The sequence below is a fragment of the Macaca nemestrina genome, chromosome 2, assembly GCF_043159975.1.
Source record: "Macaca nemestrina isolate mMacNem1 chromosome 2, mMacNem.hap1, whole genome shotgun sequence".
NCBI classification, from domain to species: Eukaryota; Metazoa; Chordata; class Mammalia; order Primates; family Cercopithecidae; genus Macaca; species Macaca nemestrina.
Genome location: NC_092126.1, coordinates 107,354,223 through 107,380,955, shown reverse-complemented (window position 1 = coordinate 107,380,955; position 26,733 = coordinate 107,354,223). Strand labels below are relative to the sequence as shown.

The 26,733-nt window shown below is 43.8% G+C and overlaps 1 long non-coding RNA gene across 6 annotated transcripts in view; it reads right to left on the bottom strand.

Moving 5' to 3' along the window:
• The window catches only part of LOC105480300 (uncharacterized), a 124,944-nt gene that overhangs the window by 83,169 nt on the left and 15,042 nt on the right, over positions 1 to 26,733 (bottom strand). The gene's annotated exons all lie outside the window — the stretch shown is intronic.

Genomic DNA, 26,733 nt, shown 5'->3' with positions numbered 1-26,733 from the left:
CTACTGTCATTCATAAATATTAACTTTTATGTCATGAAAATTATTAATCTTTTCCTTTTATCTTTGTGCTTTTTGTGTGTCTTGTGCAAGAAAGCTTTCCCTCCCCGAGGTCATAAAAATATTTGCCTGTTTTTCTTGTAAACATTTTAAAACTTTGTCTTTCACATTTAGGTCTTAGATCCATCTGGAATTTATTTTTGTTGTGAGATATGAGAAAGCTATCTACTTTTCTATTTCCCTATATAAAAAATCAGTCATCCTAGCATAGTAAATTTACTTGGCTCCCTTCTCCCATTGATTGACAATGCCACCTCTGAAATATAATGCTGATGTGCCCTAGGCCAGAGGGTCAGACTAGAGAAACCAAATATGACATGTTGATCTCTGAAAAATACCATATTTTAAAAATACCTTCATGGAAAAAAAAATCTTATTTCATTGGGCAAGACTATCTTCTTTATTCTTTGGATTGGTTTTTCTTGGCTCTTTAGTATTCTACAAGAACCTTAGGATTAGCTTGTTAAATCCTGTGAAAACCTTTTTTGAAGCTTTTGCTGAAATTGTACTGAATTAACATATTAATCTGGGGAAACTTGCCGTTTTTACAGTATTCATTTATATTGCCATTTATTTAGTCATTCTGTCTAGGCTTTCAAAACATTTGAAAGTTATCTCTATATACATCTCATACTTGTTATTAGATTTATTTTTGAGTTTCTTAGTTTTTAGAATAAAATCTTTTACATTTCACTTTCTACTAAGAAGTTGCAAGCACTAAGCAGTGCTATCAAACTGGTATCCATTAAACTGTCTGAATTGACAGAATAGTTCTAATCATTTAGATTATATTGTGTTTTCTAAGTAGACTACCAGATGGTTTGAAAAACATGAAATTTCTTCCCTTTCTAATCTTTATGCTCCTTATTTCTTTTCCCTGTTGAGTCGTAGTGGTTGGGACTCCCAGTACACAATGCCAAAAAGAAGTGGTGAAGTTGGGCACCTTTGCCTTATTTCTGCATGTTTCACTATTCAGGATGTACGCTGTATGTTTTTGGTAGATGCCCTTTATTAGGCCCTCTCATCACATTGGAAATAACTTTTTTAAAAATTGGGACTAGGTGTCAAATTGCTATCAAAAGCTTTTCATACATTAATTGAGATGACTAACACCTTCTTCTTTAATCTGTGACAGCAGTCAATTCTACCATCAGCCCAGCTACGAAATCAGAATTTCCCAGATGATTGACCCACACCAGAAGGGCGAGAGAAGATGAGCCATCATAAGCTCTAAGGTGCTGAGGTAGGCAAGTTCCAGTGACCCCATGGTGCCCCTGATCCTTTATTCTAGCAGCCAGTTCAACAAATAAGGAATGCTGACTTTCTATCCACTTCTCAGAGATGCTACAAACCAGAAGGCGAAAAAAACGTAGGCTGGTTTCCTACTACCTCCAAGTCCCAGGCTAGAAAGAGAAAAAAGACGTCTTTAGTGCAGGTTTTGCTCCTGGCATCTTCTCCTCTCTTTGCCTTTACAGCAAACGAATAGAAGAGATGGAAGAAGAACATTTTTTTTTTTTTTTTTAATCTGCAGCAGAGGAAAGTCACTTATGCTAAGAAAAGGACTTCAGGCCAGGCGCAGTGGCTCACGCCTATAATCCCAACACTTTGGGAGGCCAAGGCAGGTGTATTTCTTGAAGTCAAGAGTTCAAGACCAGCCTGGGCAACATGGTGAAACCCCATATCTACCAAAAATACAAAAATTAGCAGGGCACGGTGGCACATGCCTATAGACCCGGCTACTCAGGAGGCTGAGCTGGGAGGATAAAATATGCCAGGGGAGGTCGAGGCCGCAGTGAGCCATGTTTGTGCCACATCACTCCAGCCTAGGTGACAGAATGAGACCCGGTCTCAGAAAAAAAAAAAGAAAGAAAGAAAAGTAAAGGACTTCAGCAGTAAGCCAGTCCAAGGGAAAGAAGGAAGTGGCCACTGACAGTGATAACATGATGCTGCAAAGAAGTGTCTCCGTGGATGACCTGAGGACATCCACCAGCCATCAGTGACCTTGTCTTTCTAAATGTTATTTGTAAGGAAAATTATTGACTCAATAAGCATTTGCTAGCACTTGCTCTAGGCCAGAATCTTGGCTAAGCACTGGGGATCCAGCAGTTCCTGCCTTATAGGAGCATTGTCTAGTGAGAGATTGCAACTCTTAAATCAAGGCTTTAAGTCCTATAACAGAAAAATGCAAAATATTATGGAAAAACATGAAAAAAATGGGAGAAAGTTTAACTCTAAGTAAAATAATACAAATTTCACAGAGCATCATGGTTTAAGTCTTCTATCAGAAACACTGGCAGAGAAGTCTAATAGTGTGAAAGGCATCAGAGAGAAACAAGGAAAAAATGGGATGTAGAAGAATTAAGGGTCAGAAACAGTCGGGAAGAAACTAAAAGCCAATAGTTACCATTTACTGGGCTGGGCACCACTGTACATGCTCTGTAGCCACTAACACATTTAATTCTCTCCACTTCCCCAAGGTGGTATTATCATCATTCCCTTCAGCCCCACTAAGAAGAAAGGAACTAACTGAGAGGCACGGGTGGTTCGGTGACCAGCCTCCTAACACCTGGCTCTACTTCCCCGAGAGGACGAAAGGACCTGAAGAAAACACATCCTCCTGGGCAAACACAGGCTCTGGGCTGGAATGAGGGGGCTAGTTTAGAAGGAGGGCAACTTGCTCATACTTAAACCAGGCCTCAAACCCCGCTGCCCTGTCTGAATTACTGGGTGCAGATGGCCCTATCGCCATGCAGTGCTGGCCCCGAACTTGCACAACCCATACAGTGAACCAGAGCCCTGGGGTTAATTGGCCTCACACACCTTGGATGCCAGTTCATGGATTACCTAATCTAGCCTGCTCCTTGAGGGGCTGGTGAGTCCTCACTCCATCCTACCCCAAATGCCTTGCCCTAGAAGTCCTGCTAACCACATACACTGAGGAGTTCTGGGTAAGACAATATTTTCCATCTTGTTAAATTTCCCATCAGTGGGAATGCACTTGGGATGCCATTCAACTTGACTGCCTTTAATCAGGTTGTGTCCTCAAGAGGCAGTGGTGACATCTGATAGGGCCGGGTCGTCTACCCTAAGCGTGTGTCCACTGACCCGATGAGATGCTGGGAGGCAGACATCCTTGGGTTCCAGTCTCAGGCCTGCTCTTAATGGCCTGTCTCCCCAGGCAGACAACTGGGCTCAGTGTCATCTTTGTAAATTGGGCAGGCTGGAAAAATGGACCAGAAGTTTCTCCCATGCCTCCAATCTAAATTGTGCACCTTAACTGAGGTTGTCTCTCCCTGTGCTTCAGCAACAGAGCCCAAGACAACTTGCTAAGTGGCTGTCATCAGCTTCTGTGCTCAGAAGTGCTCCTCTCTGGTAACAGAACTGGGGAAAGCCTGAGTCTGTAGGAGGGGTGTGAGTGGGTAGGTGAGGGCTTGTAACTTGATGACAGCCAACGGTGCCTTCCAGCCCTGAGCAAAATGCATGACCAAAACCAGAAAGCAGCAATGCCAGTTCTCTGCCGATTTTAAATATAAGCTACAAACAGGAGAAGGAGTGTGGTCAGTTACTGATCCCCAAGTGTAGTTGTAAAGGGAAAAACAAACAAAAAGAAATCCAATGGTTTCCTGTCCTATCAAAGGATATTGGCAGCTTTTACTTTTAATTATCTAAGAGAAAATATACAGAATTAAAGTTCTGGGTGCAGGCAAAACTTGAATCCAATTCTGATTTCAGCCTGACTTGCTGTATGACCTTGGGCAACCTATTCAGGTGCTGAGAGTCTTAAAGTTCTCAACAGGAAAGGTGGGACAGCTATATCTCCATAAGAGGGTGCCCACAAGCATAAAATGAGATCATACATAAAAAGTCCCTGGCAATGGCTTGTATCTGAATACCCATAAACGAATGCGAAATTAATGTACAGGGAAATGTAAAAGGAGCCTTCGATGTGGCATATCACATAGGTGTATGCATATGTAAGTATGTACACTAACGGTCTGTGTGTTTTATTGCTTGCACAATAGACCTCAATTAAAAAAGTTATAGGAGCAGATGCACATGGCTAGAGACATGCATGAAGATTTACTAACAATGAACAACCACTATTCATTCTCGTGATAAATAGAAACAACTTAAACATCCAGCAGTAGGTGAACAATTAAATAAATTCAGGTAGCTCCACATGGTAGAATATTATTTATCTATTAACATATTGTGTTCAGAGAGGATGTTTAATATGAGAGCATGCTCAAAATAAAAGGAAAAGTGGGAAGAAAACAGGGTATAAATCTGTGTGTAGGGCTGACCTCGAATTTATGGCTCATATCTCTACAGACCAAGACTAGGGGACTTAGGTGAAGGGATTATCAGTCATATCCCTAAGGGGTATGATTATGGTTGGTGTTTCTTTTTCCTTCACAGTTTTCTGTATTTTCCAAATTGTCTAAAATGAACATATATTCCTTTTAGAATCAGAGAAAAACACAAAGTAAAAAATGAATGTGTGCCATATAGCTCTTGTAAAAGTGGTGATGTTACAGAAATGAGGCATTCACTAAGGCACTGTACTCTCCAAAGGGCATGGTGGTTGCTGTAGAACAGAAAAACTTCACAACAGAGCCTTTGACTCCAACCCCAAGACACAAAAGCTGGATACTGGATTTGAAGAATATCAAAACTGCTGACTAAAAGCCTAAAGGGAATGGCCTCTGCAATCTGATTGGAAAATGAATGACAGAAAAGCCTTCAGAATTATTTTAGAATTTCACAAGAGAAGTTTCTCCATGAAAAAAAAAAACTTGTTTCTAAACTATTATTACTATTATTATTATTATTTGAGGCAGGGTCTTGCTCTGTCACCCAGACTGGAGTGCAGTGGCGTGATCATGGTTCAATGCAGCCTTGACCTCCTGGGCTCAAGCAATCCTCCCACCTCAACCTCCTGAGTAGCTGGAACTACAGTTGTGCACCACTACTCCCGGCTAATTTTTTTGTATTTTTTGTAGAGATGGGGTTTCACCATGTTGCTCAGGCATGTCTCAAACTCCTGGGCTCAGCCTGCCTTAGCCTCCCAAAGTGCTGGGATTACAGGTATAAGCCACCATGCCCAGCCTCTAAACAATTACTTTTTATGTAACATACAGTTAAAGAATCATTCAGGATCACCTTACTGTTGTCTTATTATCATTAATATTATTTTGTAAAACAGTAAATTGTTTGAAATGTGGGCAACAGCCTAAGATTTCTGAATTTAAATAATGAGAAATTGAAGTTTACCTTCAAATAAAAAGAATATTAAATCCCTGTAGCTACGAGTATATTTACTGAGTGGGATTTTATCCTCATACCTTCCCTCTTTTAAAAAAGATCTGAAATAGAATGTCATCTTTGATTTTTGGTTTTCCTATCATAAAGTCTAAGGTTCCTTAAAGGGATAATATTAAAGAAGGCCAAAAAGTGAATTCCCTCTTATCCCTGCAACCTCACCAAGAGACACTGGGGGAGGAGGGACTATTTAATTATTGAGGCAGAGTGACTGAAAGCCTGTACCCTAAAAGCCTCCTACACCCACCAAACAAGGTGCACCCTACAGACCACAGCCACACTGTGTCTGTTTATTGTGCTGGCCTCACCCTTGCTCAGACATCAGGTCAGGCTGAGAACTGACCCCACCCAGGAGCCGCCATGGGCTTGGGGGAGCCGACTTCATACACCCCTAGAAAAAGGGCAGCAATCTCAAGAAAAGGGTGGGAAAGCAAGGACAACCAGACAAGGGGGACACCTCACAATTCTAGGGACAAGACAGGAAAGGCACACTGATGAAAAGGTCCAGTTACGTGAGCTGATTTCCCACAGACAGCAAATGTGCAGGTCTTCATTCAAGGCCAGCCTGGCCAACATGGTGAAACCTGGTCTTTACTAAAAACACAAAAATTAGCCAGGTGTAATGGTGGGCGCCTATAATCCCAGCTACTCGAGAGTCTGAGGTGGGAGAATTGCTTGAACCCAGGAGGCAGAGGATACAGTGAGCTGAGGTCGAGCCACTGCACTCCAGCCTGCGCAACAGAGTGAGACTCCATCTCAGAAACAAAACAAAGCAAAACAAAACAAAAATGAGCCGGGCATGGTGGTACATACCTGTAATCACAGCTACTAGTGAAGCTGAGGCACGAGAATGGCTTGAACTCGGGAGGTAGAGGTTGCAGTGAGCCGAGATTGCACCATTGCACTCCAGCCTGGGCGACAGAGCAAGGCTCTGTCACACACACACACAAAAAAAAAAAAAAAAAAAAAAAAAGAAAAAAAGAAAAAAAAAAGGGGGGGCTTCAAAGCTTTTGATCTTTTCACAATTTACAATCTGGGCTGTGGTGGTTACATTTATATTCAAAAGGAGCTTTTCAGGAGAGAAGTATGCCTGGCCCCTGTCTCTCATGAAAACTGCAAATGCTGTCATTATTCATCTTATGAATACCAGGAATGCTTCTTTCCTTCCTTTCCTATCCATCCATCCATCGACTCATCCATCCATCCACCCACCCAACCACCCACCCATCCACCTAGTCTTTATTTAGTGTACCACTCACTGTGCTGGGTGCTAAAGACACAAAACTGGATTTGCCAAGATTCCTGTCCTTAAGGAGATCAGATTTGAGTGAGGAAGACAGGCATGAATAACAGAAATTACCTGTATCATGAGACCTGCAACATCCTATGATAAAGAATTACAGGCCTTGGTGATATTGGAGAGGAAGAAGTCACAATACTAATGGGGATCTGGGAATCTTGGCCAGAGGTGTGGACTGGGGAAGGCCAGCAGATTTCATGTCTTGGCAGCCTGCCTCCCACCCCTGGCAAAATCCAGCTGAAGACCCTCTTTAAAAGAGGTGAGTACTCTGGAGTGACTGAATGGCTGTGTGAGTGGAGGGAGGTTCTGCAGCAAAGGCAGGATGAGTGGGGGTGCCCACTTGGACTGGCCTAGGAATGCCAGCTGCAGTGCTGGGCAACCATGCCAGGAACATGGGGGTGCACCAGTTCTTTCTCACTGCCCACTGGAGACTCAGCTTTCAGATCTGAGATACATGCTCAGTGGTAGCACCCTGCATATAGGGTGCAGCTGAGGTGGGCTGGGAGGCAGATTTTGGGGCTGTGCAGCATGCCTTTTCCTTTCCCCTAGAAATGGCAAACTCTTGCTGGAGCAACTGAGAGCCATTAATGCAGTACTGTTCGGCCATTTTAAATCCATGCTCCCTTACTAAAAAAGTAACCCAAAAAATCACACCCCCTCCCCTGAGAGATTCTGAAATGCGCCCCTACCACACACACACACACGCGTGCGTGCACCGGGGGAGTTGGGGTAATGTCCTTTGGTTTATGCTGCACAAGCCCACTAGCTTGCCTGTGTTCTTTTCCCAATTCCAAATATAAAATGACAATATTAAAAACTCTACATTAAAACTACCCAGCCCCTGTCCCTGGGTCACCTACAGCTCTCAAGGACTAGGTTTCCACCTTCACCCCATCTTTGAGAACTGTGTTAGAAGAATGCAAGGTGGAGATCATCACATCTGTGGCTGCAGGCAGGGAGACCCCGTGGGAAGTTGATACCTGGAATGGGATGACAAAGGCTGAACAGGCAAGGCCTGTGGGAATGGCCTGAGAGTGATCGTCTGAACTACCGGGTATAAATGGCCCCATCACCATGCAGTTCTGAACCCAAACTTGTACAGTCTACACATGGAACCAGAGAAGTGATAGAAGCAGAATAGACGGGCCTCGGGCAGTGGGGGAGAGGGAAAACTCAAGGATGATGCCAAGATCTGTGACTTGGACGGCCTGATGGCCGGCTGTGCTGTTAACAGAGATGGGGATGCAGGAATGGACCTAGGGAAAAGATAATGAGCTCAACAGTAGAATGGCTAAAGCTTCAGGGAGGTGGTGGCAGTGGGAATACGTGGATGAACTTCCCTGGCTCCTTATTTTGGGTTGATTGACAAGTTACAAAAAAAGGCACAAAGCTGAGTCCTATTTAGAGTACCTGATTCCTTGATTTCTTCCTTCCTCCCTCCTCCCTATATTGATCATGCACATATTTCTGTGTGCCAGGCACAGCTAGGGTTTTGGGGACACAAAAGAGAACAGACAACCTCTTGGCCGTAGGGAACTTTGTCTTTCTCACTGGACTGCTTTAAACAAGGACATAAAGAAGGTTCCCTTGAAGAAGCGCCTTTTGCGCCGAGATCTAAGAATGAGAACAGAGTTAGGGAGCTAGAAGGTCTCTCCTCGCATTTTGGTGTAGGAAGAGGAAGATTGAAAACGGGATCCTACTGGGAACAAAATATTTTTCAGCATCCTGAGACCCATGGCAGGGCCTGGGTCTCAATCTGGGGTGGAGGGTAGAGACTCCTTTAGACGGAGGCTGAGAATTAAACCCACTAATTCAGCACGTCCTAGTCTGTCTCACTTCACGGTTCCCAGGGCCCTTTCCCACACATTCTTTCAGTTCCTGCCAACAACTCTGTGAAATAGATGTTATTACCCTCTTTTTAGGGATGTGGAAACTGAAGCTAAGAAACCACATAGGCTGCTCGTCAATCACCAGAGTGATTAGAATACAGAACACCAAGCCCACCTTCAGATCTACCGAATGAGAACCTTGGGTTTGTGAAGGGGTGGCCTGGGGATGTGAACGTATAATCAGCCCTGGGTGGACACAGTGGCTCATGCCTGTAATCCTAGCATTTTGGGAGACTGAAGCGGGAGTATCACTTGAGCCCAGGAGTTCAAGACCAGCCTGGGCAACATGGCAAAGCCTGTCTCGTAGTCTCAGCTACTTGGGAGGCTAAGGTGGGAGGATCACCTGAGCTTGGGGAGGTTGAGGCTGCACTTAGCCATGATTGCACCACTGCACTGCAGCCTGGGCAAGAGAGTGGGACCCTGTCTCAAAATTTTTAAAATACCATTCCCAGGTGGTCTCCAATGTACCTCACTTCCACTTAGGAACTCCTGGATCTCTGGGTGATCACAGCACTGGAAGCTCCATATGACACTCTCCTCCACTGTCTCTCATTTATCCATCATCTCCCAGTGAAGTGTTTCTTGATTGGCCATAAACTCCTCATCTGGTAACTCTTCCTGGGCCAGATTTAAACCACAATCCTGGGAATCAAGCCAGCAGAGGTAGTCATGGAGTCTGCATAGGGTAACCTAAGCCAGCCTACTTTGTGTCTTCCCATCGTAATGCAAATTTGTAAAGCATTTCATTCACATTATACTGATATCAATATGAATTTTTAAATGATGACCAAGAGGAATTGATAGATTTCAGAATGGTACTGTAAGTGGACAAAGAATCAAATGGAAGAGGGGTGAGAAAGTCAACCATTTCATATGCAAAGTGACTCTCAACAGTGCAGAAGGCCAATTCACTTCCTTCTTTTGAAAGTGAACAGGGAATAATGAAGAAAGCATTTGAATAAATTATGTATGGCAGTCCCAGTTCTCTATATTTACACAGATATGTTATGTTATTGGTAATTTTGCACTTCTAATCTGATGACCAATTAACGGTTTTACTTTTCCATATTCCTGCTTTTCCTTTTCACTTTTAAGTTTTTAGAAACATGAAAATACGATTAAAAGAAAAAACAAACAAAGCAAAAGATCTAAAACCCTTGACCTAGTTCTCCTGTGGGCTTGAAAACACAGTGACATTTCCTCAAGACGAAGATGGAGTTACAAATAAACTGGAACTATGAAGCCTAGAAAAGGAACTATAAAGGCTGATCTACAAAAAATCTTTAGACTACATGCAGATTTTCACTCAAAAGATGTTGCTGGCTTTGTCCTCTAGCTGTCGGCAGAAACACATACAGCCCTGTACAATGATGGACATGCCGCCGCAGAAGGAGAAAGATAAAAGCCTTGCTTTGCGGACACCTGACTTGACCTGCTGGTGAGTAAGAGAACAAAAAAATCATAAGCAAGATTTAAAGATGATATTAAAGGAAACACCCTGCGAAGGTAGTCAACAGAGTCCTTTACAATAATGGGTAATGGGCTATTTGAATCAATAGGATTTAAAGAGACTCAAATGGAAAAACAATGTTATTTTAGAGTACTCTTTTCTGGGCATGATAATAGAAGACATAGAAGAAGAAAATGGTTGTTCTGGTCACTTTTGCTCAATAATGACCCTACTACCTTCCATTAGAGTTGAGCACAAAGTTGGAAAATTAGTTTCTCAAAGTATGACTTGGTTTTACATTAGAAATCCAAAGTAATAAAGAGATACCAAAACCATCTATCCATTGCCTATTGAAAGGTCCTACCTTTTCCATAGGAAGGGACTGGCAAGAAAAGATATTTTATTTTCAGTATCAGTCAGTTTTGCCTGATGTGTTATTCCTTGATTTTATAAACAGCATCAACAGGATATCATTTAAAGCTACCCTGAAATGCTCCTTCTCTGATGCATCCGGGCCCTGTGTCTGGACAGTGAATATCTGTCAAGTGAAGAGTCCCATGCATTGAAGGAGATTGGCAGTTCTCATAAATGAATGCTGAAACGAAGTCTGATGTGTGCCAATCTATTATAACCACTGGCCTCCAGGTGGCTCACCTGCTACTCAGTGGCCAAGTGGCAGGAGAAGCCACTTCAGTTCTGCTCAAAGCTAATGCACACCCTCCAGTTCCCATGTCCCTGGGTGGGTAACACCCTCAATATAAAAACCAGTCAAAAACTGTAATACTACATGTAGTATAGTACACTATGTAGTATGCATGTAGTACACATGTAGTACACTACATCACCTCTAATCAGAAAGTGCAGAAAGCACATCTACCTGCATGTGCATGGACTGGGAAGGAAATATTCAAGTGCATTTGTCACCAGTTTGTGCTGATTTCACCCCCTCATAGATGGGGGACGTGAGCCTGACTCTGGCTGGGAAGCCTACTCACAGCGGGTAACAGGGTCCCTACAGAGGAATCAGATGGCCCGGAGAGTGCCAGTCAGGCACCAGCTTCCCTCTGCCTTTGGCCTCATAGCCTGGCATCTGCCCTGGAAGTGCCTCTGAAGACTCTGCCTCCAACAGTGTGAGATGATGTGCAGACCTCAACCAGTCTCCTCACAGAGGCCAGTCCCATGGGGGCTGCCCAAGCAGGCACCAGGACCTCACAGACAGACTGCTCCTACGCTTCCCCCTGCAAGACCACCTGTCCCGCAGACATGCCATAGGCTGTGAGAAGACATGGGCTCATGCCTAGGGTTCCAGATGCCTAGAACAAAAAGCAGAACCCATGGCAGGTCTAGACAGAGTAGCAGGAAGTTTACGGAGGGGAGGAAAGTAAAGATGTCTCCTTGTCTCATTCCATCTAGCACTTCCATCTTCTCTGGCTTAGAGGCAGGGAGAAACCAGATAGTGTTTTCAAAAGTACAATAGAGAAGACAGGCCCCTCCCCTGGATGCAGCCCACCTCAAGTCCTGCCTTCACCCCATAACTACTACAAAAAGAACAATCTCAGCCACCGTCTACTGAGTGCTTGCCAGCAGCCGGGTGTCTTCAGCACTTCACAAACCTTGTCATGTTCAATCCCTAGAATGCTGTGAGGTGGGTACTGTGAGGAAAGAAGAGAAAATGGGGCTGAAGGAATGGTGAAGGGGCTTGTCCCAGCTCCCAAGGCTGGACAGGACAGTGCAGATACCCTATCACCAAAGCCCTCACTACTGTGCTGAACCACAGAACTGGAATCCTTAGGGTGAAAGAGGGACCACGCAGCTGGTCTGAATGCTGGGGTCAGCTTTGTGTGGGCTCCTGCTTGTCCTGTCACAAGTTAACTCTTGTAGTCAATGGGGAAAAATGAATTATTAGTACTAGATCGTGGTCTCCTGGCATCTTGGTGTGCATGCCACTTTGAGAGACTTAAGGATTCAGGCAAAGAAAAACAGCAGAGACAGAGGGACTCAGAAGGAGGGACTGAGGCTGTGGGTAACAACAGCCAGGAGAGTGTGGTCATATAAGGAGGTTAAGAGAGTCAGTAGTCATGGCTCGCCTGCACTTAGCTGGCCTGCACTTAGCTCTGCCCCTGACTGCTGTGGGACCTTGAGCCAGTTACTCAATGTCACTGTGCCTCGGTTTCCTCATCTATTCAATGGGAATGAGACTTCATGGGGTTGCCATGAGGATTAAATGTTTTGACTTACAACTGCAAGTTCTTACTAACTTTTAGCTGTTACCAGACAGACTGGATAGTATAGCAATTTATTGAATGAAATATTTTAAGAAAAAGGTCATGAAACCTATTGTACCTTCTTTGCCTCTGCAATGGTGCTCATCCCATTCATTAGTCTGGGTTCCCCCAAGAGCATTGCCTACAACAATGGCTGGTAGGCAGATAGTTTAGCAGGAGTGGGGACAGGAGAATGGAATAGGGGAGGAGGTCACGGAAGTACAGGAGGCATCACTGGGTTGGCTGCCACTGCAGGTGACTGGACTGGATCTTACAAGGACAATCCGGGGAACCTAAACAAATGGGTTTCAGAACTATCAGCAGAGGACGAATGGGGAAAGTAGATCTCTGCCAGCCCTCACTGGAGACGGCCTACTCCAGGGTGATGGCTAGCACAGGGCAGGAAGTGAGAGGCAGGAATTCCTCCTGGGAGGGCACCTCTGATTATGCCTGAGGGAAGCTGCCAGAAGCTGCCGGAAGCTGCTTATAACTAGGTTCTGCAATGGCTACAAGCTGAGAGGCTGCAGTGGTGCAAGAAGGTGTCCAATATGTTCACTCAATAAATGCTTACTAAGCACCTGCTGTGCTCCAGGTCGGCGGGGACACAGCAGAGAACAAGACAGGCAACGTACTGGCTCCTTCCTCCACTGTCACAAAAGAAATAACCATTAAGAAGTAAGCCGATAAAAAAGGGAATTTCAACTGGGCACAGTGGCTCGCATCCACCCGTAATCCCAGCTACTGGGGAAGGTGAGGAGGGAGGATTGCTTGAGGCCAGGAGTTCGAGACAGGCCAGCCTGAGCAACATGGCGAGACCTCGTCTATACAAAAACAAAAACAGGGTATCTTAGATAGGAATAAGGTACTTGGAAGAAAATAACATGGGCTAATGGGATTATGTGGAAGGCTTCCTTTAGATATGAGGACCAGGAACAACCTCTCTGAGCAGATCAAGTTTGAATGGAGGCTTAAATTGTGAGAATGAGCCAGCTGTGGAGTGCAAGGGGCAAATGCAAAGATCTCGAGGCACAAAATGGCTGGTAAGTTCTAGGAACAGCTGGGAAACCAGCCTGGGAGGAACAGTGTCTTGAAGGAGAGCAGGGAGATGGAGAAGAAGGGCAGGCAGGGGCCAGCTCCTGGAGGACCTCCGAGGAAGCCAAAGTAAAGAGCCTGGATTTTATTCTGAGTGCACTGAGAAGCCAGTGGGAATTTTTAGGCAGGGGAATTACATGATCTGGTTGTTGTGCAAAGAAGTAGAGCAAGATTAGAAATAGGGAGATGAATAACTCTCATTTTTATAGGTCAGAAATGCCTCAACTCACTGGCAATTTCATACAGGTCAACCTGATTCCAGTTCTATCGGACTGCCATTGTGACCAAGAGCAACATCTTAAGAATGTTGGGCCTGCAACCATAATGGTATCTTCCAGGAAGGAGCCAGGTAGCATGTCTACTGAACTAGGAAGAGAAATCCAACCCTCCAGGTAGCTGGTGGTGGAGGTATAACAGGAGGGGTCTCACATGGCCCTTTAACTCCCACAGCCCACAGCAAATGATTTCTCGGTTACTGTTTCCCTTCCACCGCTTTCCTGGCTGCTGGGTTACTCATGCTGTGCCAACACATAGCGAACTCCCCTTCTACGCCCCTGGCAACACCAGGTTACATGCTCAGACGCGATACAGTGGAGGAAGGACCTCAGCAACACTGCTTGCCTCCCTTGCTCTTGTTTCTCCTACTACCTCTAGCTTGCTTGGAAGCAGGGAAATTCTTGAGGACAGGAGAAGGGGATCTGCAAAAGAGATGACTACAGTATGTAGTCAGTGAATCTGTTCCATATAACTTCCCCATCAGGTCCCTGTCTTAAGGATTCTGGAGTTAAGTAAAAGGCAGACTGGTCAATTTCCAAGCCTAATTTAGCACTCAGACCAGACTGGCACACATTCTTATTTTCCTCCCCATCCACATTTTACTTAGGTGCCTATGACAGTTCTGCAATGGTGTGAAGGTTATGCTATAATATATGAATAATAATATATCACAAAAGTTTATCTTTGGGCTGTGTAACCATATCTAGTATCCAGTATCTGCCATGCATATTTAGATATTCCATGATGCTACTACTACCACTTAATTTCAAAAACCATAAGCTGTCTAATAATTAAATAATACCTTGATGCTATTGTACACTTTGATTTTCATGTTGTAATCGTTGAAGCACAGAGGAAAAGCATTTGTTTTACTCCTCAGTCGCCTGGAGACTGTCAGGGAGAAATCCTGTGTAGGGGAGAGACAATGAAACCTCATTGCAAGTCAAGTCCCTCATGAGTCATTATTGATCATCAACCAGTAGAGCACTGTATTTGGGATAAAATTTGAAGAAAAGGTAAGACGATTTTTCCTTGAATCTGTTAGAAACTAGTTACTGAGGGCCTTTGGGGCTTCCTGAAGCCATTCTTAATTTATTCTTTCCAAGATACGTCGCGTTTGTTAACATTGGTCAATCATCTAGAGTAGCAAAATAGGCCACTGACCTGAAATAAAGTGCTTAAAATATGTAAACTACATAAAGAAGAAACCACTAAGGTATTTTATGGTCTCTCTGGAACTGAGTTTTGCGAAACACTACCAAAATCAGGCCCTTTTCAAGTACATAGAAGACATAGTTCTTTTGGGGAGAAAATCATCCTGTTTCCAAAATAACAATGTTAAAGTGAGGCCAGAGACAGCTTTGACTAAAAGATCACTAAATGTCAAATACTGGCTACAAATGGAGGTCCATTCTACCAGCGTGGGCAGGTCTTTTCATTCCATCTAATTTCTCAGGGAAAATTCAAGACATCCTAGTGAGGTAACAAGATTGTTCCAGGCCCACAGACAGCCACTGGAAGAATTCCATCTTACTTTTGGCCACATTTAAAAATATAATGCATAGATTTGTGTATCAGTAAATACCTACACATATAATTTCTAATACTCGCCAGTAATTTCATTCCCAACCTCACCCTTGATATACAAGGGATGATCACCACCATCTACAAAGTGGAAGGGACTTTCCCCTGCTTCTTGATTCAACCATAACAGACCATGAAAACAATACCATTGCCCGAGTATAGGCTTTTCTATTAAACAGTTCCCTTTTAATTATTCATCAAAGTGAGGAAAGTATTTTTGTTAGCGAATCCTTGAACCAACAGTTTGACCTCAAAGCCAAACCTCAAATAGAAGGTTTGTCTCAAATGTTTCTGATACTGAGAGATAGTCCACATGGCTATTCTTTCTCAGAACAGAAGCCTAAACAAACAAACAAAAATGCTTTTTAATGGTCAAGAGTTTCTGGTAGAGAAAAGGTCACTCTCTAGGTTAAAAAAGTCTCAGCTAGTGATCTGAAGGGTAATGGTTTGTAGTGGTGTTTTTAAAATTCCATTATAGTCTTTTAAATGAATTTAAAAAGGACTTCATGAATACATGCTCTCCTGGGTTACTATTTAATGAATGTGTTTGTGTGTATGTATTTCATAGGACCACAAAAGAATTCAGGCCATCAGTAAAAGACTGTATATATTCACCATAATCCTCCCCAGGGATTTAGTGCCAACTCTTACCTACAGTAAACAAAAGGCCACGCAGACACAGTGCCACTAAAGGTGGGGCAGGGGAGTGTGTACAGCCTGCTCACTCAAAAATTCACACTTCAAAGCATAATATCTCTTTGCTCAGGATGCAGTCAGCCCAGCATCACTTTAATTCTTTCATTCCTTACATTCTCTGTGGTAAGTTTCTACTATCCTCAAGACCTCAGAAAGATCTATGTACTGCTTCTAGGCTAAATATATTATTGCTGTGTTAAGTCGTTACACATTCCTTCCATGTGTGATACATCAATGCTGTGGTTTGAAGACAAAGGTAACGTGCCTTCTATAAAACAGGCACAAAGACACCAAACACACTCCGTATCTACATGCTAGATTTTTTTCCTTAAGCTTAACAATTACATTCCAACTCATATCTACTACCATTACTCTTAAAAATCTATTCTCACACCATCTGCAAAATATCAATTCTATGATTACTTTTCAGCAGACAATAAAGGCATTTCAAAAATTTTTATAGTAAATATACAAAATAAAAACAACATATTGCCTAGTAAATGTTCTGTCTTCTTGTTTTTACTTAATCACTCCAACATGAATATGATGCCACCAGGAAAAGCTTATTTAAGAACTGAAGGAAAAGAAAAGCTTTTTGGCCCCTTTTCATGCTGGTTACTTATAAGTTATCTATCTGGGGTGGTTTCTCTCTTGTGTTCTTTCTCATAGACGCAGATGCTTCATTATTCTCATCCTAATGGCTGTCATTTCTATGTATAGATTAAATCATATGAGTATATATGCATATTATATTCATCTATTTAATATATAATATAAATTCGCAGTATATTAAAAATTAAGTGGATTTGTTAAAAGTGATAGAAGTATATCAAGTAGAATATGCAAGTTTACAGAAAACATGAACCCAGAACAAATGTTACTGTACTTTAGTTACCTATTCTTACATGGCTCCTTCCTCCAAAAATATAATATATGCATACATTTTCCAGAGTTAAAAATCAGAGTAGTATTTTTCACAGTAAAATTTATATTGTTGTTAGACCAATTATTTCCATAAAGGAAATTTAGAATAATTCAATCATCAACAATATAAACATCTTTTGTTAGAAGCACATTTTACATCGATTAGAACCGGTTGGGTTGAGCAAGCTTTTAAAGTACTGACACTAAAAATAGGTTCATCGAGATCTGTAAAGATATTTTTGCTAAGTGTTCACTGGCCTAAAAATATCTTTTAAAAACAATTTAGATAATTTAGCTGAGGGGTTCATATGCACATATCGACCCATAGGCTGTGATTTCCTGTATGACAAAATAACCTACCAAATTAGTAACACAATCCAGGTCAAGTTTATAGGCATAATAGACTTCCCGAAAAATAGCAGAGTCTGTGGAGATGATTTTTTTTATAATGATGGGGTTGTGTATGGATGGATAGAGGGATTGGAAGAAGAAAACCAAAGTTGATGAATAAAATAAGAATACAGAAAATACAGTTGAAGTGATGTCTCCCTGTTCACTGTGGTATCCTTTGTAATGAAAAGGCAGCGTTTATTCTCATGTACCTTGATGGGAGCATGCCAGTGACTGTCCCACAGACATAACATCAACCCCAGAATCATCCCTAAACTGAAACAACACACCACACTATCCAATCTTTACAATACACCTCAGTAACAGTTACCTGTCAAATGTTATTTAAAAAAAAAAAAAAGCTATGTGCTTTAAAAACACTAATATTTATTTCAGCGATTCCTCTGGGAAAAAATATTCCATTCCTAATTAGCCTTCCACAAAACAACAAAGTCAATGGTCACTAGCTAGAAAATGAAGCGGGATGCACGACAACCTTTGTCTTTCACACCCAGCAATGAACATGCCTGCAAAGTGCAGACGGTTCCCATGAATTCAGGGTTCCCTAATTACTAAAATAAAATACACTTCCTACATAAATCAATAAATCAGCCTGCAATGGCAAGACGGCCAGCCGGTTACTAGACAGAATGAATATGCATGGGCACCACCTCCTAGGAGAGCCTCTGTGCCGGGACCAGATCACCAAATCCGAAAGGACAGTTGCAGGAAAGCCCCGTGAGAAATGACACGTAATACACCGGCAAGAGAAAATGCCCCGCAAAGAAGTCGGGGGAGGGGGCAAGCTCAGCCTGCAGGAGCTCTGGTGAGTGTAAAGACGACCCCTTACCTTAGGGAAGGGGAGGAGCAGGCGGCCAGCAGCCAGGCAGCCAGGCTTGGTCCCTGCGCCGCCGTGCGCATCCGGCCCGGAGCGCACAGGGGCAGTGGATGCCGGAGGCCGGCCGAGGACAACGCAGCCCGGTGACCACCCCGAGGAGCGCGACTCTTTTACTTACCCTGTCGGCGTTATTAATAGATGTTAATGGCTCCGTTAGATTGAGGAGAAACCTCTTTCTTTTTTGTCATATGGAAATTCCAAGTTGAAAAAAAAAAAAAAATTCCGAGGTGGCAGTGGGCTCCTGGTACAGCGGATGCGAGTCCGCACTCCGCCCCCAGTCACCGCCACACTCCTCACCAGCCCCCAACTTGCTGCAGCGGGGGCCAAAAATCAATCCCAAGCCGGGAGCGCTCGGGCGCGCAGGCAGACAAAGACTTCCTACCCCGGGCAGGGCCGGAGTCTGGCTTTGCTTTGAAAGCTGTAACCTGCAAGTGGCATTTCGAGGAAGGGTTCCTACATGTTGTTTTTCTCCCAAGGTTCCTTTTATGACACCTAAAATACCACAGTCCTGACACTGTCCCATGACAGGGTGACAGTCATGCCCCATGATTCTCCAAAAAAAAAAATTCCCAATCCTCCTGTGCCAGACCAGAATGTGCCTGGCAGTCTCCTGGGCCCCCCGATACCTGACACCCCATGATCTTTCTTGACACATGCACCCTCCTGGCGGCTAGTCCCCAAAGACCTTCCTCAGCCCAGCCACAGAACAGCCTTTAAAAGCCCCTTGGGTTTAGGGAAGGAAGGAGGGAGAAAGGAGGAAAGGGGGAATGAATAGGGGAAGGAAGGGGGGAAGGAAGGAGGGAAGGAGAGAGGGAGGGAGGGAAAGAGAGGGAGGAAAGGACTCCCTTCAGTCCATTCAGAGGTGTCATGTTTAGCATCAATCAACTATCACGGCTTTTAGTTCGAAGACAAACTGTTTTATGAAATGGGTAAAAAGTTAAAAAAAAAAAAAGAGTTTGGACATACAGTCTGAGTACACTCTTAGCGGGAGAAATACAAAGTGTGAGACTGTGCCGTAAGCCTTGGCTCAAGGGTCATTTAACCCTAGATGGGCCCAGACCATCTAGGTTTGTCCTACACTGATGTCCAGCGAGTCCTGATATGTTGGTGACTGAAGCATCCCCCATCACACATCTATGGAAGATTCAACTAATATTTGCTGGAAAAGTGTGTATTCATTCAACTCTGTATTAAGAACTCACTGATTTTGAGTCTGTGATGAATAAACCTATGTAGGCCAGCCTAGGTGGGGGAAGAGTTGACTTCCAGCTTTCCTGATAATCAGGGTCTTCCACATTTCTCTGGGAAGGCCCCCTAAGTTAATGGTCTTTGTTTCTTCAATATGTCTTCCAATTCTAGGTCCAGGAATTATTTGTTAAGGGAACTTTGCAGTTAATATATAATCATGCTAAACATGCCTGTTGTGAATCTTAATTATTTTAATTAATTACCTTTTTCTATTTCTTATTTATTCGAAATTATATATGCTTTTCCAAAGTAATGAAACACTATTTGTACAATTGCTGTTTTTCAATAAATCAGATGGAACTTCTTATCATGATTCTCAATCAGTAAGAATTAATGGCATTTTATCTATAGGTGTTACAACTGAAAACACAAATGAGAGAAAAATTGGGAATTTCACTAGAACCTCAGAATAGTTTGTCCAATACTTTACTCTTGCTCTTCTTTGTCCGTGGGCACCATGCAAAAGGATGGGATAAAATGTGATAAAGTTTTAGAATAATGGATATTTATAGAGAGACACATATACTTTACAACAGCCAGTATGCTTTTTCTTTTTAATTGGCTTTTAATGAGCAGCTGCAAAAGTTCAAGAACAAGCTATTAACCACTTCAGGGTCTGCTTTATGAGAAATGTGATCTGCCTGTACAATCCAGAGCTCTGCAAATTCCAGTAAACTAGAGGCAATACAGGTTTAAAAATAAATCAATATGCCAAAGTAATTGCATTGGGGCATGCATGTCTTGGTAGGTGAGGGTGGTGGGAGAGGAAGGCATATTGCAATTCACCTTCTTATATGCAGATAAAGAGCTGCAGCTGTTTTCTTGGTTTTACCAAAAGAATGAAAAATGTCATTAGTTCTTTCAAGACAAATGCAAGCAACTGGCTTTGTTGCTGTTTCTCTCTCTCTCTCCCGCCCTCCCTCCGTGCTTTAGAGAAAGGCTGCCTTAAGATTGCAGCAGCGACGGAATCACAGGGTCTGGCTACATTAGCAGAATCACAGACAGCACCAGGGTGATGTCTTCGCTCTCCAGCTCTCTAATTATTTACCCAGATCAAGCCTGACTGCTGGAAAATCAGCTCTCTCCAGGAGGTAACCGAGCTGAAAGGTTCTTTTCACTGAGAAATGATGGGCTGGTGGCTGGCATGGAGCCTACAGGCCAGTGAGCCCTTGTGGGCAGTGTCATGAATACCCAGGACCACACCATTTTCCTCAATCGTTTCCAGGAATGTATCGGTCAGCTTAAGAAAATTAGGCAAGAAGAGCAGATCTGTGGTGCAGAGAACACACAATGATTGAGTCCCTAGAAGACACCGTCCTAAAAATTAATTTTGTGAAATGAGGAGAGGAGGCCTGCTGAGATTGTTGGTATTTTATAGCTGGAGCGTCCATTTAAAGTCCCTATAAGCAGACAAAGCAGATTGCTTCATTGTTCCCACTTACGGGTGCTGTTTTCTCATGCGGGTCTCCTGAAAACAGAAAATGTTCAAGAAGCATTTACGCTCTAATTTACTAGAGCTTTTATAAAAACAGAAAGCCACCAGCACTCTGGCCGCTCATAAGCTCCCCCAAAGCTTTGGGTCACTTCCCAAACTCCACAGAATAAAACATTTTTTAAAAAATCAATTGAAATCGATCAATATCATTTATATTTGTCCATTTCTAAAAGCTTTGTTAGAGGCAACACTTAATTTAAATGCTTTCCACTTTCTTATTTGCTTTCCTAGAACTGCAAAACTACTGTCACACATATGCAAATTTTTAATTTATCAGGCCCACGATGGGACGAATCACCTTCAGATTCCTTTATTTCTCACAAATGAACATGGCAGCCAGCGAGGATCTGTTGTAAATGTGTGGGCGAGGCACACACGCCACCACTGCCTTCAAAAGGCGCAATGACAAGGTTCACCCAACAAATAGGTTGGGGGAGACAATATATGTATTTTCGGTTGGCATTTCAAATTATGCTGTGTTTATTCTAACGTTAAAATCAATTTGTATTCTCCACATATACAGCCACCTCTTAATAGTACATTTGAGAATTATTTTTCCTGCTTCTCGGTCAGGACTGGGATTCAAAATCTGCCGTGGTTGATTAGCTTGCTGATTTTTAAAAATGAATTTTCCTTTTTAAAAAAATCCCTCTTTTGGGGGCAACTAACATTCTAACTTGGAGCTTGGGAAGCTGTGGAATTTTACTCCTGTGTTCAACATCCAACCAAACTGCTTCCCTTTAAGTATGACTGGAATTTGTAATATATTCATCAAATTTCTATCACGAAACATTTGCATCCATATTGAAGCATCTACATTCAAGGGAAGGGGCTCAAATTCATTTAGAAAGTAACTAATGTGGGTTTGCTAAAAGTATATATCAAGCTTCCTATTAGGCACTATAGGAGCACAGCAAGTATTCCACAGAACAAAGTATTAGAAGAAATAACAGAATTTTGAAGAGGGTATAAATTGAACCAGGTAGGACTATGGGGTCATCCCTTATTTCCAGTATAAAAACCACTCCCCAACTGTCTTGAGATGCCATTTTAGATATGGAAAAGTTCATCTTGGTGGGAGGGAAAAAAGAAAACACCTCACCACATCGCACATTAATAACTTTTTAATAGGAAAAATATTTTCTATTAAGTTACTATTCACTGGAAGAACACATAAACAATTTCCTCTTGAATATATTTTTTAAAATTTAAGGGGAATATAGATGAATTTCCCATTCCTGAGGGAAAACAAAAACCTCACCATTCTCATAGCCATTACACAGAATACAGACAACAGTGTTCAAATTTAGATTTTTCATCCTCTATAGAAAGATGTTTATTGTAGTGATTACAGTTTAAACAACAACAAAAACAAACCTCCTAGGATGTTGGGGACATTTCCACTGCTCATAGGATTTACAGCTGTTTAAACATTTTGAGCTTTTCGTCTCAACTGCATGTGGCTCTACTCAGACCAAAATCACTGTCTTGTTCACCTGACAGCAGGACAAGCTCCATTTTCCTTCTTGACACTGGCTAATGGCCTCTGAGCTAGAGTTCCCCTCTTTATTTTTCACCCAACAGTACAAGATATGAAGTTCCTGGAGCACTGTTCCACACTCTTAAAACAAAGAGACTAAGGCAGAATCACTCCAGCCTGCAGAGGAGTCGGTCCATTCACTTTATGATGAACCTGGGCAGGGACTTTGGGATGGAGAGCAACAGCAATCAACTATACGGGGGGAGGCCTGGGACTGTCAACTGGAGGGCATCCCTCAGGTGGAGTGGACCACTTGGGACAGCTCATCTTCCAGCCTAGTGCCCTGCGCTTTCCTCCTGGTCCAGATGTCACTGGATGCTCATTTTCTTGGCCTTGGCACTAATCATTACTGACTGTGTGTGATTCTCATGTTATGGAGGCAGTCCAGTTGGACCACAAGTGCTTTGTGAGTCTCTCAGGAGCAGTCACAAGATGATAATTATAAAAAACTAACGCTACCCTGTAGAGTTACAGGGTCAGAGTGGTTTAAGCCGTTAAAGTATCTGTGTTTGAAAGGAAAACAGAACAGACCTGAATGCAGTCTGCATTTACATAAACTTGACATTTGTGGCACTACAGTGAGGATGGTGGGTGGCAGCTCTATTTTGTAGAAGAGGCAAAGTGAAGGAAGGAGGTGACCCAGCAAGTTACTGTCCCAGTCCAACATGATGTCTACCGATTTCAGGGTGTTCTCCCTCAGGAGTCCGGAGCGCTGAATGACCAGCTAATATTGGCATGGGATCATCTTGTGCTTGGATGGTGACTCTGGAGAAAGACTGGATGTGGGCGGGAGGGAGATGAAGGAGCCAGGGATGACAGCAGGGTTGGGCTTACACACTGGCTGCCTGGGGTTCCTGGTGCCTGGCAACCTCAGGAGGGATTTTCAGTCCCCTGAAATGTACCCACATCCGGGCCACCATGAGGATAAGAATGTCCCACAAGGGAGCAACTGGGGCAGGGAGGGGTGGATGAGGTCCTTAAACCACATCCCTTGTTGTACATAATGACACGAACCCTCAGGCCACCATCTGATGTCTTCTTTGTGGAATTTAGATGTGGCAGAAATGCCTGTAATAACCTGACTCGGCTGTCACTACCGGGCTGGCCTACAGAGGACTTTGCCACTGGATAAGGCCTTAGTTTTTCAGCACAAGAGAGGCTTTCTTAAAAGAAAAAAAGAGTCATGTTAGCAGGTGCCTTTCAAAAAGACATGGATATACACAATGGCAGGTGGACAAATCCCTCCCCCCACCCTTCACCCCCGCCAGGCAGAGGGAATCAAAGGCAACAGCAATGCATCAAGTACAGGCAAACACACAAAGAATGGGATCGCTCTGATAGGACCAGTCCAGCTTCCAGAACTGGGGCCAATTCCTGCCCTAATCTCATTCACCAAGAAGCAACAGAACATAGAGAGAAAGCAGACGGAAGACAGCTCAGACCCTGCGTGGAACTCAGCATGGCATAAATAAATTAAATAAACAATAAATCACATAATCTCCCTGAATCCTGTGATGTGGCTGGAAAGGACCTTTTCTGATTTTAGGTGGGCACCTCACCAGACCTGTCAACCCTCTCTGCCTATATAAAACAGAGGGATTACTATTGTTATTCGCTAAATGAAAAACAGCCCCAGTCATTTGTTCTGAAACAAGTCTCTTGTCTCCAGCAACACTGAGCACCTACCATGTGCCAGGCACTTTTCTCAGGGTACTGTATACATCCACTCATTCGGTCCTCGAAACTAGCCTGTAAGATAGTACTGTTACTTTACAGATTCAAAAACTGATGCACAGAGAGGTCAACTTACTTACTCAAAGGTACACAGCAGTGAGCAGGTGGCACAGCCAGGATCTGAACCCAGACCATCTGCTTCCAAGCCTGCGCTCCACCAGTCTCATAAATAGGCCTGAGAGTTCAGCCCTGTGTTGAAGGTTTCAGTCACTTGTCCTGCCTCCCTTCTCTTCCTCCCCTGAAGCCTGTGCCCATCTACCTTGGTTTCACTTCTTATTAACGTGGGTTTATGGAGGTAACTGGGATGACAGATATTGTGTATTCCTGAGCCTAAACCTGTTCCCTATTCTCTCAGCATTTCTCCAGTTAAGGTTTGTGTTGTCCTGAGACAGAATGCTTGATTAATATCTAGGTTAAAAAATTAAGGGTGGCTACTCTACCAAAGCCAATATCCACAGTTGACAGCATATGGTTATACATTTTGCAGAGATAGAAGTCTAATATTCCAACAAAAATAATTCTGAAAGTCTCTGAAACACTTTTTTAAATGATCTGCAGAGGCAGACATAAATCACTGTGAAGGAAACTTTTTTTCTAATAGGGATAAAAACCCTAAGGAAAAAAAAAGTTGAGGAAATGACTTACTGATATTTAGGGAGGCAAAGGAAAGTGGGCCCTAGGGAGCCATATTACAGAATTACGGAAGCCTGGAGGCCCAGCTGGGAGGAGGCAGTTAGAAAATGAGGCCCCTGGAGTATACCCAAGCCTGTGCTTTTTCCTTCTTTTTCTTCTTCCATGGCTCATGACTCAGAAACACCTGAAAGAGGCAATGAGAAGGACTGAGATGCCTGGGCTGAGGCAGCCTGGAGTCCGGGCCTCTGAGGCAACATGGCCTGGCTCTACCTCTTTCTAGCTGTATGACCTTGAGCCGTTGGCTTGCCCTCTCTGAGCCAGTTTCTTAATCTACAAAATGGTGATAACAGTACCTACTGCATAGGTGGTTATGAAGATAAAATGAAAACATCCAAGTCAAGTGCTGAGCTCGGGAAATGCAACAAAGTGATAGTTAATAGCAGCAGTAATAACAAATAGTAGGGGTGGAAAGGCCAACAGTCCTCTTTATGTCCTAGATCATGATGCTTAGAAACCAGGTCTGTGACAGCCCCATCCTAGACTGAAAACCCTTTGCAGAATGACACAGCAGCCCATCTGGGCAGTGGGAAGCCGTTCTCACCAACTCACACAAATCCAAGAAAAGCTTGGGTTCATTAATGATTTAAGGTTACAGTATTAGAAACAAGAGCCCCACATGGGAAGGATGATGGTTTTCTGTAACTTGAATGTGGGCTTGAGCGCTCCATCAGCCAGTGGGAGGAATGGAGAGCCCACACTTGGGCATTCCCAATCCAAATGATATCCCTAGAGCCTGAGCCAGCTGCAGGGTGTGATTCTCAACTGAAGGGGACCCCAGACTCTGACCATCCTCTGCATGCCTCCTGGTGCCTTGGAACACAGCAGGGACTGCAGACCAAGGAGGCCGGAAGAAGTGACCCAAGGTGGTGGAGCAGGGCGAGCTTGAGGGTAGATGGGACCACATGAACAAAGGCTCCTGCTGCAGGTGGCACTCTCTCCAAAACCGCACCCGGTCTCTCTGAAGACAATTTCTTCAGGTCAAGGTGTCTGTGTAAGAAGTTCAGAGAGTGTTTGTGGGAAGTCCTCCCGGGTTGATGGAGCATTCATGCCAACAGCCAGGGTTACAAAAACTCAGGGTCCTTCCCATGTGGGGCTGCCATTTCCAATACTATAAAACCTTAAATCATTAATGAATGCAGGTTTCTCTTGGATTTGCGTGAGTCAGTGAGAACGGCTCCCCACTGCCCGCACGGACTGCTGTGTCATTCTGTAAAGGGATCTCAGGCTGGGCTGGGCCTGTCACAGGCCTGCCACCATGAGACAGCTTCCTCGCCTACCCCCCGCCACCCACGGACTCAACTACGAAGGCTCTGCCAGCCAGAGCAACCCTGCAGGCCCTGTCAGCGCCACCACCCACTCAGCACACTTGGACTGAACCCCAGGCTGCTGGGCCGGGCCTGTGCGGCTTGGGGACAATGAATCCTCTCAGTGTGCTTCAAATCGAATGACCAAACACCCTTCCTAAAGCAATGCTGCCTGACCATTCTCAAGTACAGTACCTCCTATAAATAAAGACATAATGGTGCTAATGTGGACGACGGGGCCATTCTTGCACATGAAAGGCCTTCTCTGTGTGGGCCTGTTGTGAATTGTCCTTTTTCAGTAGCCTAATTGTCAGCCCAGAAACTGAGAGCAAAGCGGAGAAGAGTTGTTCTTCCGGGAGGTGCCGGCCATGTTTGTGAGGAGGTGCTCACGGGGGGCCACCCAGAGTCACCCGCCTCCTGTCAGGCTTTGGGGCCCGCGGGGCTGCCAAGAAACAGGGCCTGGGAAGGCGGTTTGTTCAGTCCAGGGCCCGGTGTACTCCTGGCACCACAAGGGGCTGCGGCAGGGAGGAAGCCTCCTAGGGGAGGGAGACCAGCCATGCTCTTCCTCCCAAAGCTG